Below are 14,670 nucleotides of genomic sequence, written 5' to 3'. Positions count from 1 at the left end.
CCAGGAGCTGCAGGCAGAACCCCATGCAGCTTTGGGGTCTCTGAGTGCAACAGGGCTGCTCCAGCCCCATTACCTGGAGCCCCCAAGCCCCAGAAATGGCATCCGTGGGGCAAGACCCCAAAAATCGAGCTCATTGCTGGGCCTACACTGAGTTTTGGATCGAGCCCCTCCATCAGCTGTTAGAGCAGGACGCCTAACTGACATCATTTGGGAAGGTTTCTCTTCCAGCTGCCAGTGTCAAGGTTGCAACAGCTGGGAATAGCACCTCGTTATTTCTTAGTGCCAAGCTGTGAACACCACTTTCCTTTCAAATACTCACTTTTAGCAGAAGTACAGTGACCACCCCCAACAAATTCCCACATTTTCTTTCCACCTTTTCCCATGATTCTTTTTTTTTCTTTCTTTCTTTTTCCCCCTTCCCTTTCTTCTTTTTGCTTTCCAGGAGATTATAACAAAAGTTGACAGAGTGCTAATCTTGCTGAGGATTACGCACGAGGAATCTCTATTGATTTCCCTTTTTCTTTTACAGAAATAATAAAAGCCTGCATTGCAGGGTTTCAGGAGCTGCTGGGGATGATAAGGCACTTTTTTCTAACATTAACTTTAAGGTTTTTACTTGCATAACATATTGATTTATTAGAGAACCAACAAAAAATGCACTTAGTAGAGAACAAGTTACATTTATATGACTGGAAATCCTCATTAGTGTACATAATAGCTAAGAAATAATACAAGGAGAGGAATGCCATTATTGTTTTTATAAGTGCTGTACGTTCATACAGTGCTCTACAAACTGTGCATGTACTCCCTCAGACACTTACTGTTCAGTGTGGTTTGTATGTCCTATTGGGTAAATATTTGCTTTCTAGCAAATGGGTCTAATGCTGTAGTAATTCCTTTTCTTTTTTTTTATTTTTCCATTGCATTTTCACAAGAGCTGCACCAGCTGAAAAGGAAATCTGCTCCACTGCCAGTAGTTACTATGGCTGGACAGGAGAGATTGTAGAACTGAATCTGTAAGAAAGATTATCTCATAGGCATTTGGCAAAAGTGCCTTACACTGCATGGATCAGAGGCATGAATCTCATTATACTCAACATCTTAAAGAATGCTACGAAACAAAACTGTGAAGGCTATGGCTTCAGACCATTGATTTCTAAGTGTGCCCAAAGCTTCACATATTGATGCTGCAGCTGAAAATTGTAGAATGGCTTGGTCTGGAAGGGACCCTACGGATCACCCAGTTCCAAACCCCTGCCATGGGCAAGGACATCTACTAGATCGGGTTGTCCAGGCTCCCATCCAGCCTGACCTGGGTGAATTACTCCAACCTATGTGTCAGAACCCGAGCCTGAACCTTATTCACAGAAATGGCACAAGGGCAATGCTCCTTGAAATAGTGGCAGCGTTTCTGGATGAGGAAGGAGATATTGAGCAGACTTTGGTCACCCAGCATAGCCCTGGCTGTGCATGCTGGAAGGGGTGTCCTGGTAGTGCTGATCTCTGGAAACAAAAATGCATTCAGGGAAGTGGGGAAGGACATTTCTCCAAACAGCAGAAAGTTCTGGGTGAAGTGTGTCATGGCAGGACCACAACACCATCTTTCTCCTCCCTTTTTGCCACTAACCTTTCCCTAATAAAATCTGGACAGGAAAACAGTGAAAGGTCATATGTCTTCATAGATAATCACAGAATCATTAAGGTTGGAAAAGACCTCTACGATCAGCCAGTCCAACCATCCACCTACCACCAATATTGCCCACTAAACCCCGTCACTTCGTACCACATCCACATGGTTCTTGAACACCTCCAGGGACTGTGACTCCACCACCTCCCTGAGCAGCCTGTTTCAGTGCCTGATTTCTCTTGCAGAGAAAGAGTTTTTCCTAGTAGGCACATATTCAAAGTCAGAGCTTGCTCTAGGAAGTATCTTGTCACTGAAGGGCAGCTTGTTTCCCTGCCTTTTGCAGAAGGAATCCCTCCATCACTTTCACCAGCACATCCCGTACAGGATGGGAACACCCCACACATGGTGCTCTGGAGGTGATTGACAGCACTGTCAATTGGGACTGCAACTTGACAGATTGCCACTGACATTGTAGATGCTTGATAGGAGAATGGAAGATGAGCAACCATCTTTCTGCAGGGAAATTCTGGTGTCAGGGTGCCCTGCAGGATACTGGTTTTGAAGGACTGGTGTGTTTTTAAGGTCCTTCTGTAAAGGTAGGACCTGTAACAAAGGCATGGCAGTAGGTGGTACAGTGACCAGTCAGTCTGTCCTGGATGGAGAGGGAGTTATAGTGCACCAAGGAACTACAGGCCTTTCAAGGACTTCAAATGGCAGATGATGGTTCATGTCCCCAGTTAGTCTGATCTGACTCAGAACACCATAGGACACCAGCGGTGTAAAATTGGGTGCATGATTTCTCCCTCCCTAGAGTGCCAGTTATATCTGCAGCAGCAAGGCTTACCTCTGCACAAGGTTTATATGTTTCCTCTTCTCGTTTTAATTAAACGACTCTCAGCCACCTATGTGGAAGAAAACAGCTTGTCAGCTTGAAGCTGAGAAAGACTTGGACATTTAAAGATCTTGGGATGGTTCATGTACAGGCAGTCATCTCCCCAGTGATTTTGGCAGCTGTTCTGTCAGATGTTTTCTTTGTTGCAGACTCCAAATCATATCATTTAAATGAAATATTTGCAATACCTATATTGTCTCTTTTGCTCCAATAATAGATTGTTTCTCTAGGATGACCACAGAAAAAAATGAGTACAACTCACACCAGTAATCCTGCCTCAGCTGTTATCACTCTTTCAACTTCCCATTAATTAGATTTCTATCAGTAGCTCCAGTGGCTGAGTCTAGCCATCTGAAAGACATATTTGCCATAGTGAATGGTGTGATTTTGGAGAACTTTCCCACCTATTTCAGTAGGATAATAATCAGCAGATTATTGCGAGAGATGTGCTGTTTACTGCTAGAATTCCTCACCATATTCAACACTAATAAGTAATTGTGATGACTATCAATGCGGTTATGAGGCAGTCACAATTGTTACTCCAGGGGAAGCTGTCTGTCCAGAGAGCTACTGAAGCAGTTAACCTTGAGTTTGTGAAATATATAAGAAAGTTATTGCTATGGAGAGATTATTACAACTATTTACTACCACGGCCGGATGTAGATACCTCTTAAAGTGAACCTCATGCCCCCAAATTTATAATGTGCTTAAATAAATGGATCTCATTTACCTGAAACTTGTGAATTCAAAGTAATTCCAAGTGCAATCAGTACATAAAATCTGTTTCTTGTGGAGACTCGGAGAAGAGACATAATTTGTCTCTTAATTTCCACATGGGGTTTTGTGCTATGAGTCCCAGAAACACTGCTATCTACTGCTATGAGATCTTTATAAATGATCATGTCTTCTTTTATGTCTCTTTCACTATATGGAATAAATGCCCATATTGAGCTCATGTCACCTACCCAGATATCACAGAATTAATTTCGCTAACAAATGAGCTGTTCCCACTTAAGAAGAGAAGAACTGGCTTCAACTCAGGGAGCTCTGGCCACCTACACAAGCTGAGTACCTACTCAAAAGATAGGATCCAAGACTCCAGCCACCTTATATGATCAGGTGAACAGCTCTGGAGGACAACACATCAGGCTCTTGACCACATACTGGAAATGCCTTTTTCCTTTTCCTGTAGGATGAGCACAGAAAAATACCTGAAGACTTCAAACTTTAAGGTGACTGTAAGATATTGGGATGAACCCCACACTGTGTCTAACAGATATGTCAATGCTCGTGCCCTTCTCTCACGGTAGCAGTGGTTTATGAAGACTGAAGAACAAGAAGCATGGTATGGGAAAGGCAACTTCTGATGCTTTAGATCATGCTTCACATTGAACTCAAAAGTGTTACTCCATTTTTTCCTAATACTTCCTAATAATAATGAAAATACACCTAAAAATAAAATCTTCCTATTAGGGGAGGATTTGAAACTAAGCTACATCTTCAGATTCTGGTACCAATTAATGTCAACCTTTAAAAAGTGCTTGTTGGAGCAAATTACATCACATTCAGACATAGAGGTACAGTAAAACAACATAATTGCACACATGTGCTTCCCTAATAACAGAGATAGTGGGCATACCAGTTGCCCAGTTAGGTTGTGGATGCATGGAAGCATTCAAGGCCAGGCTGGATGGGGCTGTGAGCAACCTGGTCTAGAGGGAGGTGTCCCTGCCCATAGCAGGGGGTTGGAACAAGGTGATCTTAAAGGTCTATATACAGCTCTATAAAGGTCTTATACAGTTCCAGTCCTCTACCACAGACTGGCTGCTTCCCACCAGCTCAGACTGCCCTCAGCCTTTCTTAATAAGAGAGGTGCTCCAGTCCTCTAAGCGTCTTCATGGCCCTTCTCTGGATGCCCTCAACAGCTCCTCATCTTTCTTGTGTTGGAAGCCCCAGGTCTGGACACAGTGCTCCAGATGGGGCCTCACGAGAGCAGAACAGAGGGGGACAGTCCCCTCCCTGCCCACTGCCAGCCCTCTGCTGATGCAGCCCAGGGTACAGTTGGCTTTCTGGGCTGCAACCACACACTCCTGGCTCAGGTCCATCTTTTCATCCACCAAAACCTTCTCTGCAGGGCTGTTCCAAGACTCGTGTCTGGGATTGCCACAACCCAACTACTACACCCTGCACTTGGCCTTGTTGAACCTCATTTGGTTCATATGGGTCCATTTCTCGAGCTTGTCCAGGTCCCTCTGGATGGCATCTCTTCCTTCTGTCCTATCAGCTGCACCACTCAGATTGGTGTCGTCAACAAACTGCTGAGGGTGCACTGAGCTCTTACTGTCACTGGAGTCAGCAAGGGTGTTCTAGTTAAGACTTGCCAACACAAATACAAGAATTGCACATTCTAGCCATAAACAAGTGAAAGTCAAGCTTCTGGCTGTATTTGTTTACTTGGGACCTAGTCTGTGTTCTGACACTGCACTGGATTTCTAGAACACTTTGAAGATAAAAGTAGTCTGAGGGCAGATCTTAAAAAAAGATGATAGGGAGGGGAAAGAAGTGTATCACAAATACTTTATCAACCCTTTCAGGTCCCATTTTGTCAGTCTTCTATAGATATATCAAAAAGAGAACCAAGATGCCAGTGCAATCTCTTGATTGCACTATCTTAAGATGGATTTATACCAAATACACAAATAAATTGATTTTTTTAAGTCAACTATGCAGATATTTGCATAATGTTATTGACATTTAAAGAGACTCAGAATTTTCTGTTCATTAGAAGTATTAAGGAAACCATTCTCCCATTTAATATCCCTTTAACAGACTGATTTACTTCTCTAATGCGTTCTATTAGCAAACATCAGTACATCAGCATTTTTCCTTCTAGTCAAAGTTTGGAAGAGTGATGTTTTCCAGATAATTGATGGACCATTAAAAGTTATTATAGAGAAAAGGACAAAGTGTAATCATGTTGGAACAGCGCAAGAGTAAAGGTACTCTGGAGCCATTCTGAAGATACAGCCAGAAGCACTGGAAAGCTCAATCCTGTCTGATATTTCCCCAATAAGCCCTCATATCCTCTGACTATGGTGAGACTCACGTGATCAAAAAATGAGACAACTGTCATCCTTCAGTGTCTATGTAAGGAACTGGTGTTCGCATTGCTGCTTATTGGGTTGCTTGGGTCCTCAGCTGATCCTAAATGATGTCAACAGTCTCCAGGGCTTTATTTCCCATACCAACCATTTCATCACTTTGACTAACCTATGTAAACAAACAGAAGACAGCCAAAAGCACCTCTTAGCTCACAGTGAAGTTCTGGATTGTCAGCAAACAACAGAGCAGCATGCACTGTAACCACCCTCCTGCTCACACGGCAAGGAACTTCTCCAGTTTTGCCTCAGTGTTGTTTGCCTTTCGCTTGCTGTATGGTGCCCATATCTCTGAGTGCAAATCAAGCTTGTACTAAAGGAACACATTGAAGAAACTATTCTTTTGTCTCACCATTCCTCTAGCAGCCAGTGGCCAGCTATTGAAGAGAAGGCAGGAAAAGGAGTAAATTCTTGGAATTGGCAGAAAAGATAAAAAAATTGAGAGAGAATGACCAGGTAACTGAATAGCACTGAAGGCACAGCCACTACATCTACCCAGAGGTTAGGGTTGAGCTTGGAATGTGATCATTCACAAAATTTACTAGAGCTGATGAATACTCAAATGTACATAGGTTACTTCAAAAGTAATGCCCCCTATTTATTTCTATGGAATCTACAACAGATACAAAGAGCACAATGAGACTATCTAATAGAGCAAATTCTCTACAGAACACAGCTTTTCATCATAGTCACCACCATTAGCTATCCATTTTCAACAGCAATGAACAAGGGTCTGCACTCCATGAATGTAAAAATCTGTGTGGCCATCCAGAACGTGGCTTCTCTTTCACATCAGTATCACCACTGCTGGAATGCACCTCCTACCTCCTCACTGTGCTCATACCCACTGCTTGATCTCCATAAAAATTCAGCAAGGATTGATGAATTTCAATGGGTGTGATTTTTTCCATGCTGTGGAATTTAATGACACCCTTTTGCTTCATACACATTTCCATGTCAGCTGCCATTCTCTCTGCTGCTCTCCTCACACAGCAACAACGTGTGACAGGATATTGGTGGAAAGGTTCACCATCTACTGCCATACAACCAACACCTGCCTCTGATGTCGTGGGCCAAAATAATAACATAAGGGGCATTACTTTCAGAGCAGCCCTAATAATAGTAATAAAAACAACAACAAGAAAAACTAACAGCCCAACTTATTTCTGATGAATTTTATCTAATTTCTCACCATGTTTAATTGTGTCTTAACAAAGGGATAACCATTGCTATACTGGAGAGAAGAATGGTGTTTTCTGTGTCTTCCAAGATAGTCGTAATCAATGATGGCAAAGATGTTCTCAGAGCCTTCAGTGAAACAGAAAAGTTTCCTAGACTGGAGCCACTGGGGTTCTGTAGGAACATCTAGGCTGACTTCCCACATGCCCAGGCCACGTGGTCGTCACCCTGCGATCCACCCATCTTTCATACTTCTGCTAGCTGAGCTGGAAACAGTTGGCTTTGTAAGAGAAAGACAGTTTCTTATCAAAGGCCTGAAGGGAAAAAAAGACTCCACTGAGTCCTTTGGGAAGCCATTCCTTTATCACTGGACATACCCTTTACTTACCATCTTCTGACTATTTTCATTGCTTGCCTGAAGAACATGCAAACTAATGTTCAGTTTCCATCAATCCTGTATGAGTTTAGATCACCAGATGGATGCATATGGTAGCTGAGATTTACTCCTAGAGAAGGCTGTGTCAATATATTATTGATGGGATAAGACAGAGGCAACTTCTTTCTCTTTCCAGTGTGGATTGAGCTTTTCCCATAGCTGGGTTGTGAATGGGTATTCTCATACCATTTTTTTTAGTGAGGGGTAAGAAATAACCCAGACTGGGGGCTCAGCCTTTTCTGCACTTAGATGGCTATGTTCTATTTCAGAAAAGAGAAGGCTGAGAAATAAGAGACCTTATTTGGGGACTGAGCTGAAGAACTCCTGGATGGTGGCTGCTGAAATCGGAGCTAGATTTGTCAAGGCAGCCAGGAACCTCTAGCCTTTCCCAGGCTTTTACTTTTATTTTGAATTCCTAAAGAAATCTGTTTCCTAGCGATGCTTATTAGTTACCCTGAAAGTCAAGAGTACGGAGTCCAATCAAGAAATTATTTTTTGAAAGTACTGATGTGATTCCCAAAGTGAAAAGTGTGTATAAGACAGTTTATTCCAGAAATGGCCAGGGGTTAAATATGTGTTTATCACTTTTAAATCAAAGCACATGGTGTGGTTCACCCTTGGCCAGCTTCATTGCTGTTCTCATTTATAGCATCTCCTACAAAGGTCACATTTAACTACTAAAAATAAATCCACAGCCCGAAAAACATTCGCTGTTCAGCAAACAATTTGAGAAAATATAGGCTACTCCTGTATTAAAAGTACAGATCCAGGTCACCGAGCTGACCTACTTAGGGATATTTTAGGGCTTCCCAAAAGATTTCATGTCCTCCAAATGTCAATCTTGTTTCAGTTCACGCATCAGCATAAGTCTTACTTCAGAGGGGACTGTTATTTAGATGCAGATTTTATCAAAGTTTAACCAGCTTAACATTTCTTATGAGCAACTCACAGGAAGTTGAGATGAACTTGACCTGGTGTTTAATGGGAGGAAGAGGACTTCATTAAAACTTTCTAGTTTGGTCCCAAAAGATACGGCTGATTCAGATCTCAGTCCTTTGGACTAGATGGTGAGTAATTCCACCAAAACAACAGGAAACCTGGGTGTGAGCAGAGCTAGAGCTCTCTGTTTAAACGTTGCTATTAGAGCAAGTTCTTAGAAAAGGGATAGTACTCAAGGAGGAGCCTGAAGTTCTACCTCATGGCAAGGGTGCTAAACACAAATGCACAACTCAGGGAGTCACAAGAGAAACGGGAATGGGAAGCCTTCTTCCATCAAGGAGCAAAGCTGGAAATAACACAGGAGAACCAAGGCTTAGGTCTCACATTTCATCTTTTCTTACCTGCACCAGGCGAGTGTCTGCTCTGTGCTCTGGGTTCAGTGCATCCTGTCCTGAAACTCTCAGCTTTCCCCTCGTGTTGTGTAGGAAGTCTGACACTTTGCTGATGTTTGCAGGTATCTTCTGTGAGCCTAACTCACCTGAAAAGCAAGAACATTGCTTCAAGTTGAGCGAATCGTAGTGAAAAAAAAAAAATAATAAAATTCAGAAAGGAAAAAAAACACAAAACAACTCAAAGATGATCTCCTCGGGACTTCTAAGTCTCCATTTTCCCTTTTTGTGACACTTCACCCTCTTTCTGTATTCTGTGCCCCATGAAGAGCACCTGCTAAAAACTCAGATCGATTTCTGACCTTCTGCTTCTAAGTTGTCAACTATTTTATTGCAAAGTCTGAAACACATCATTTTGAAGAAATAAAGGTTTCTGGGACATCGTGCCAGAGTGAGCAGGGTCAGGTGGCAGTTTACAATGTGGAAGACACACTGCTCATAGGCGAGCTGCCTGTTGGAGCCTGCTGTAGGGGCATCTCCTGGTGGGAGAGAAGGATAGCACAGCCATGATATCAAAAGGGATTCTAATTAGCCAGTGTCATTACTAGAGCAAGACCATTAAACCCAGCCTTGTGTGCTTCAGTCTAATCACATCTTCAGATGGAATAATACTTTAATAAGCCTTAAGCTAGAATTGATTTTTTTTTTTTTTTAATACAACAGGAATTGAAATCAAGACAAAAATGGTTGGAAATTATTTAAGGGTACCAAGAATTAAGGACAATTCCTTATTGTTAATCAAAATGGATTACTATTTTTTTTTATTTTAGTATTGAGGGGCTGTATTTTAACCAGTTTATCATCTATGGTCTGTTGAAGATCAGTCTCCTAGAATGGCTGTCATTGAAGATGACTGCTGTTCGCTATTGCAATATTGTTTGTTTATCTGCTTGCATCCAAGTAGTGCTCTGATGGATAAGTTGCCTTGCAGTGCTTTCAATTTGTGTAACAGCATGGTGCATCAAGATGCCATTAACACCGAACAAAAGAAATCTATTAATAGAGAGGTCTGGATGGTCAATAACTCCTCAGCATGTATGCATGGTAAACACTGAAGATGCCCGTACTGTCTGTAGCTTGTCGTGCTTTTGGTCTCTGGGGATTACTTTCAGCAGACCAGATATCTTTACGTGCCCTCCTACAACAGAAGTCCCCCTGCAGCCATTCACTGCTCTCAAGCACAGCATATCATGATCAGCAGTCATCGTGCAGTGAAAGTGTCTCCTATTGTCTGTCCAGGTCACACCTAGGGTGAGCAATGCTGTGCCTGTAGTCCCTTCATTCATAATCTCCTCTTCCTCTACAGTTCTACCTAGATGCTTCTCTTTAGACATTTTGCATTCTCTTGTGCTGCTGATTTTCATTGTTCCCACAAGATGTGCCTCACCATGTGGGGTTTTATTTACTTATTTATTTATCTATTGATTAATTTACTTAGCCTTCCTTCCTCACAGTTCTGCCTCCTGTCCTCACTAAGGAGTCTCATTAAACAAAACCACCTTTTCTGGCCACTCCCTGCAGAGCAGTCCTCCCAGGCACCACCAACACGGCTGGTCTTCATCATTCTATCCAAATCCACGTGGAGATTTCCTGGAGTTATTCCATTCCTCCTCAATACTAATAATCTTTTCTTTAGAACAGTAGTTTTCCCACTTCGTTCATGACAGCTTTTCACATAAGAGACACTCACTGCAGCCACTGTCACCATATAGGTCTGCACAAAGTAGACCTACTTCACCAGTACCACCAAACTCTCATTGTCTTTTTGGACCTCCTCACCCCAAACCATTTTGCAGGAGAAAAAGACCTGCTGTAGATTCCTATGCCTACAACACATTACTCTACCATGTGGCTCTGTGGGCATTTTCAATTTCATAACTCTTCTTGCCCACTTCTTCCAGGAAGCTTGTCTTACATATACTAACTGGTGATGAATGTTTCTTGGCAGGATAGGGACCAAACCATATTTTTACCCAAGGCCACCTGCTTCAACAGGCTGTGCACTCATCTCATGGTGTTTCCTGCATGACTCATGTCAAAGGAACAGTTGATGGTGGGACTGTATCTGAAGCCACTTAGATAAGATAAAGCTCCCTACCTGCTATCACAGTATTCTGATAATTGATTTTCATTAGTAAATAGTGCTGGGGGGATTTAAGACAGGAGAAGTCACCTTTCACAGCCACTTTGACACAGAATGTGCTGAGTAGCCTGGTAGATTTACTGCATGGTCCAAGAATCTCTGATTCAGATGCATCACTTTGCATGGTGGTCCTGCAAAGACCCAATCTCACCCTGGAGCCAAGTCTACCCACAGTCTAGAATTTGGCAGGGGTTTATTCCTGTTTACTACAGCTGGGTGACTTTTTCTACTTTCACTTCTTTTTGGGAAACTCTGGAAATCGTCTTTGCTGAGGAGGAAAGTAAGTTTGGGGACTAGACAGATTGGAGAGTCACAGCAAGAACTAATCTGGATTTTCAAGGGCACTTAGAGTGATAAAGTGCATGGAGAAGCAAAATATAATTTACAATAACACCTAGGGAAGCTATTGTCTAATGCTACAGAAAATCAATGCCTTAGTTGGAATATGCTTCACATTGCTGAGCTGTTGGATGATAAGAGAAAAATGTCTCTTGGAAAAAGAGACTGAAATCAAGGCTTCTCTTTTCCAGGACTTGGCTGTTCCCACTAGGATCCATAGTATTTCTTACCTTCTTCCACTTCTCCAGCACAACTTGAATTTTTACGCAGCAGCTTTTGCAAGAGGCGAGTAGACTGTAGGTAACTGGATGCTGTCTATGACCTGATGGTTGTGGTGGATCCAGGTGACCAAGCAGGAGGAGACATCAGCCTCTTGTTCTGAAATACCTGTTGCATGGAGTTGTTTACAGGGTTTGGGCCAGCTCTGTTTATATGTGTTTTCGGGCACAAGATGAGATATGAGATATGAGATATGAGATATGAGATATGAGATATGAGATATGAGATATGAGATATGAAATACTTATCTTGAGCCCACGTAGAAGGTGCCAGCTCTGATAAATTTGCACAGAAATTACAAGCATTGAGCTGTGAGCACACCAAGAATTAGGTGAAATCCTGAATGGTGTCTTTCAGAAGAGTAACTTCAAGCACTGATCTGTTGTTCTTCCTAAATCATTATGAAATGGGGATTTTAGGAAATGGACAGCATTACAGTGTTGTTTTTAGAGAAATGCGTCCTGCAACCATACTAACATCATTGCCACACCATGCACTAATTATTTATTTCTACTTTTCAATGAATTTGGATGTACTTATATTTAAGCTGCTGCTCACTGTTTTCTTGTTTCTTTAATTGGAACGTTTGTGATATAAATCCATTGTGAGATAAGATGATCTTTATGCTAACTGCATATGCTTTCACCCTTTGTCAAGTGCTCATAAAAACATCTGCAGGCTTTTTGTTGCTCTTATCAGTCAAACTGCAAGATGCATATGAGATGTGGGACACAGTGCTTACTTTTCTCATCAGTTTCTTCAGCTCCCATCTCCTACTCCATCAAATTTATTTCTGTTTTCTTAGCTGTTTCCACTGTAACCTCATGTCCAAATAAATACAGTATTTCAGATGGCTGTGATTTTCATGAGAAGCTATGTAAAGAGTACCACTAACAGCTTATGGCTGTTTTGCAGAAAACAATACTGGTCTCTTTTGGACCTCTTTCACCGTCGAAACTTTACTGCAAACTTAGTCAAGTGTTTTGAAAAATACTGAAGTAGTATAAATAGAGATTGACAGAAAAATATCTTTGAATAAATAGAGCTGCTAGTTCTAGTCTGTGGGAGAATGCCAAGCTCACAAGTCGGCAGTTTCAACCAAACAGACTGCTGTGAGTGAATATCTATATTTGCAATTATCCGTGTGGACTGTGGGTGGGAAAAATCGCTGGAAACTGGGTGCAAAAATGCATCAATTAATAGAGCAAGCTTAGATGGCTCCAACAGAGCAGTATCAAACTTCAGAATGCCATGTAGATAATGGTAGTGTGAATAACTGATCCACCTGCTGTATGTCAGGTCCCTCCTCAGTCCTGCTTTTGAGCACAACCATTTGACAAGGCTTGATTGCATTATATTGATCATCCCAGCATGTTTTCCTTCTCTCATACTATTTCTTATTCAGCTGCTTTAACAAGCTGTGATACATCCACAGAAATGATGGTGCTGTATATGATGTGCACTGATAGCCAGCGAGCATAAAGGATATTATGGAGGATTTGCCACTGAGCACTGATTAATAGTTATCAAGCTGAAGTCAAACGAATACCCCCAGAGAGCATCCTAGGACACCACACCCTTCCAGTCCCTCTCTGAATAAGGGTTATCTGTTAATTGGCATAAACTCTTTTGAATGATATTGCTAGAGAGAGACAAGGCTCAGGAAGTCCTGATATTTCCTTTGCTCAGAGACAGCAATTTTCAAGCAGTGAAGGAAACAAACATGAGGGAAAGGCAGCTTAAGGACATGGACCACTAGAACCAATGACTCAAAATGGCACTACTTGCAATTCCTAAATCATCTGCTTTGTAGATGGCCATGAGAAGTCATAACTGTATGCTGCAAAAGCCAAGCACTTAGAATCTCTCTCTCTAGTCAAACTGATCTGACCTGGACAACATAATTCCTTATTTTGCTGTAAGAAAGACCAATCTCTCAGATTAGTGTTGAGAAGGATATTAAAGAAAAACAAAACAAAACAGAAAACAGAAAAGATCTACAGAACTGTGAGAACTGTGATAACCTGGAGACCCAACCCAGAGCCATCAGTCTAGGCTTCAGTTAGACCAGATGTCAAAGATAATGGAAAGTAACAGATTCCCACTGAAGCACTGTATTGCACATATTGCTTGTTGACCAGAAGTCAGAAGATTTTAATTGGGTTGACCTGCGTCCAGCACCTTCCATTCAGTGACAGCTTGGTACTCACCAAGACAGTCAAAGGTCATAGAGAAGGCAGTAGAAGACAGAAGACACATGTAACAGCAGGAATAGCAAAATATTGTTGAGTTTACAAAGCTTACCCCCAATCTCTAGTTCATAGGGTCCATCTTACAGCAGATATTCATACACACCAAGAAGAAATAGAAAGGCAATGGTAATAATTGTTTCTGAGTCTGACTAAAGGATCTAGTAAAGGTGTATGTTCGGTGGCCCTGCTAGGCAGGGGGGTTGGAACTACATGATCCTTGAGGTCCCCTCCAACCCAGGTCATTCTGTGATTCTGTGATTCTGTGATTCTGTAAAGGAGTCCAAGGAAGACACAGGGAAGCCAAGCCAGTCAATCCAAATTGGATCTGGGTAACTCAGGCTCTGTTGCAAATATCTCCCTAAAATAAAGCCTTGCAGAAGAATGCCAATAGCTGATCCAACAAGATTTTATTTGACACTTAAGTTCTGCACAAACTTTTGCAGGAAGTTGGAACTCAAGTGGGGAACTTGGGAAACTTGACTGTGCATTACAGTATAGCTGTCCACTGAAATGGAAAGAAAAGGGAAGGGAAAGTATTTCATAGGAAGAATTCAGAAAATACTTCTCTCTTCAGTGGTCATCCCAGTTGTTATAATTCTGAATGAACCCCTGAGGAAACTCGTCTTGTGTTGGAAGACTGTATTTCAGTGTCTGTCTCTGGAGCCTCAAAGCCCTCAGGACTGTATCTCTGAATCTTTTTTCCAGAATAATCAGTGATAAAGGAGCTCCAGGAGTGTCTGCAAATAAGGACATGAAATTCCAGGAGCCTGAGTCTAACGAAGTGCTGAGCACAAACCCCAAGCGAGGAATAGGCATCTCTGTCTGCTTCACTGCAACTCATAGCAATCACACTGAGCAGCTACCAGGAACAGATATTGTTTTGTTAACACTGCATATTATTGTTGCCAAAATGATTTTTTTCCTGTGTATTTCTGGTTTTCAAGATGTTAGTTCAGTCAGAAACCAAATTTCAGAGA

At 41.9% G+C, this 14,670-nt stretch overlaps 1 protein-coding gene across 4 annotated transcripts in view; it reads left to right on the top strand.

The window, feature by feature from the left end:
* The window catches only part of SHISA6 (shisa family member 6), a 224,622-nt gene that overhangs the window by 144,427 nt on the left and 65,525 nt on the right, over window positions 1–14,670 (top strand). The window lies entirely within an intron of this gene.

The sequence above is a fragment of the Phasianus colchicus genome, chromosome 20 (genome assembly GCF_987193195.1).
Source record: "Phasianus colchicus chromosome 20, bPhaCol1.hap1.1, whole genome shotgun sequence".
Lineage (NCBI taxonomy): Eukaryota > Metazoa > Chordata > Aves > Galliformes > Phasianidae > Phasianus > Phasianus colchicus.
This window is presented reverse-complemented; position numbering and strand designations above follow the sequence as displayed.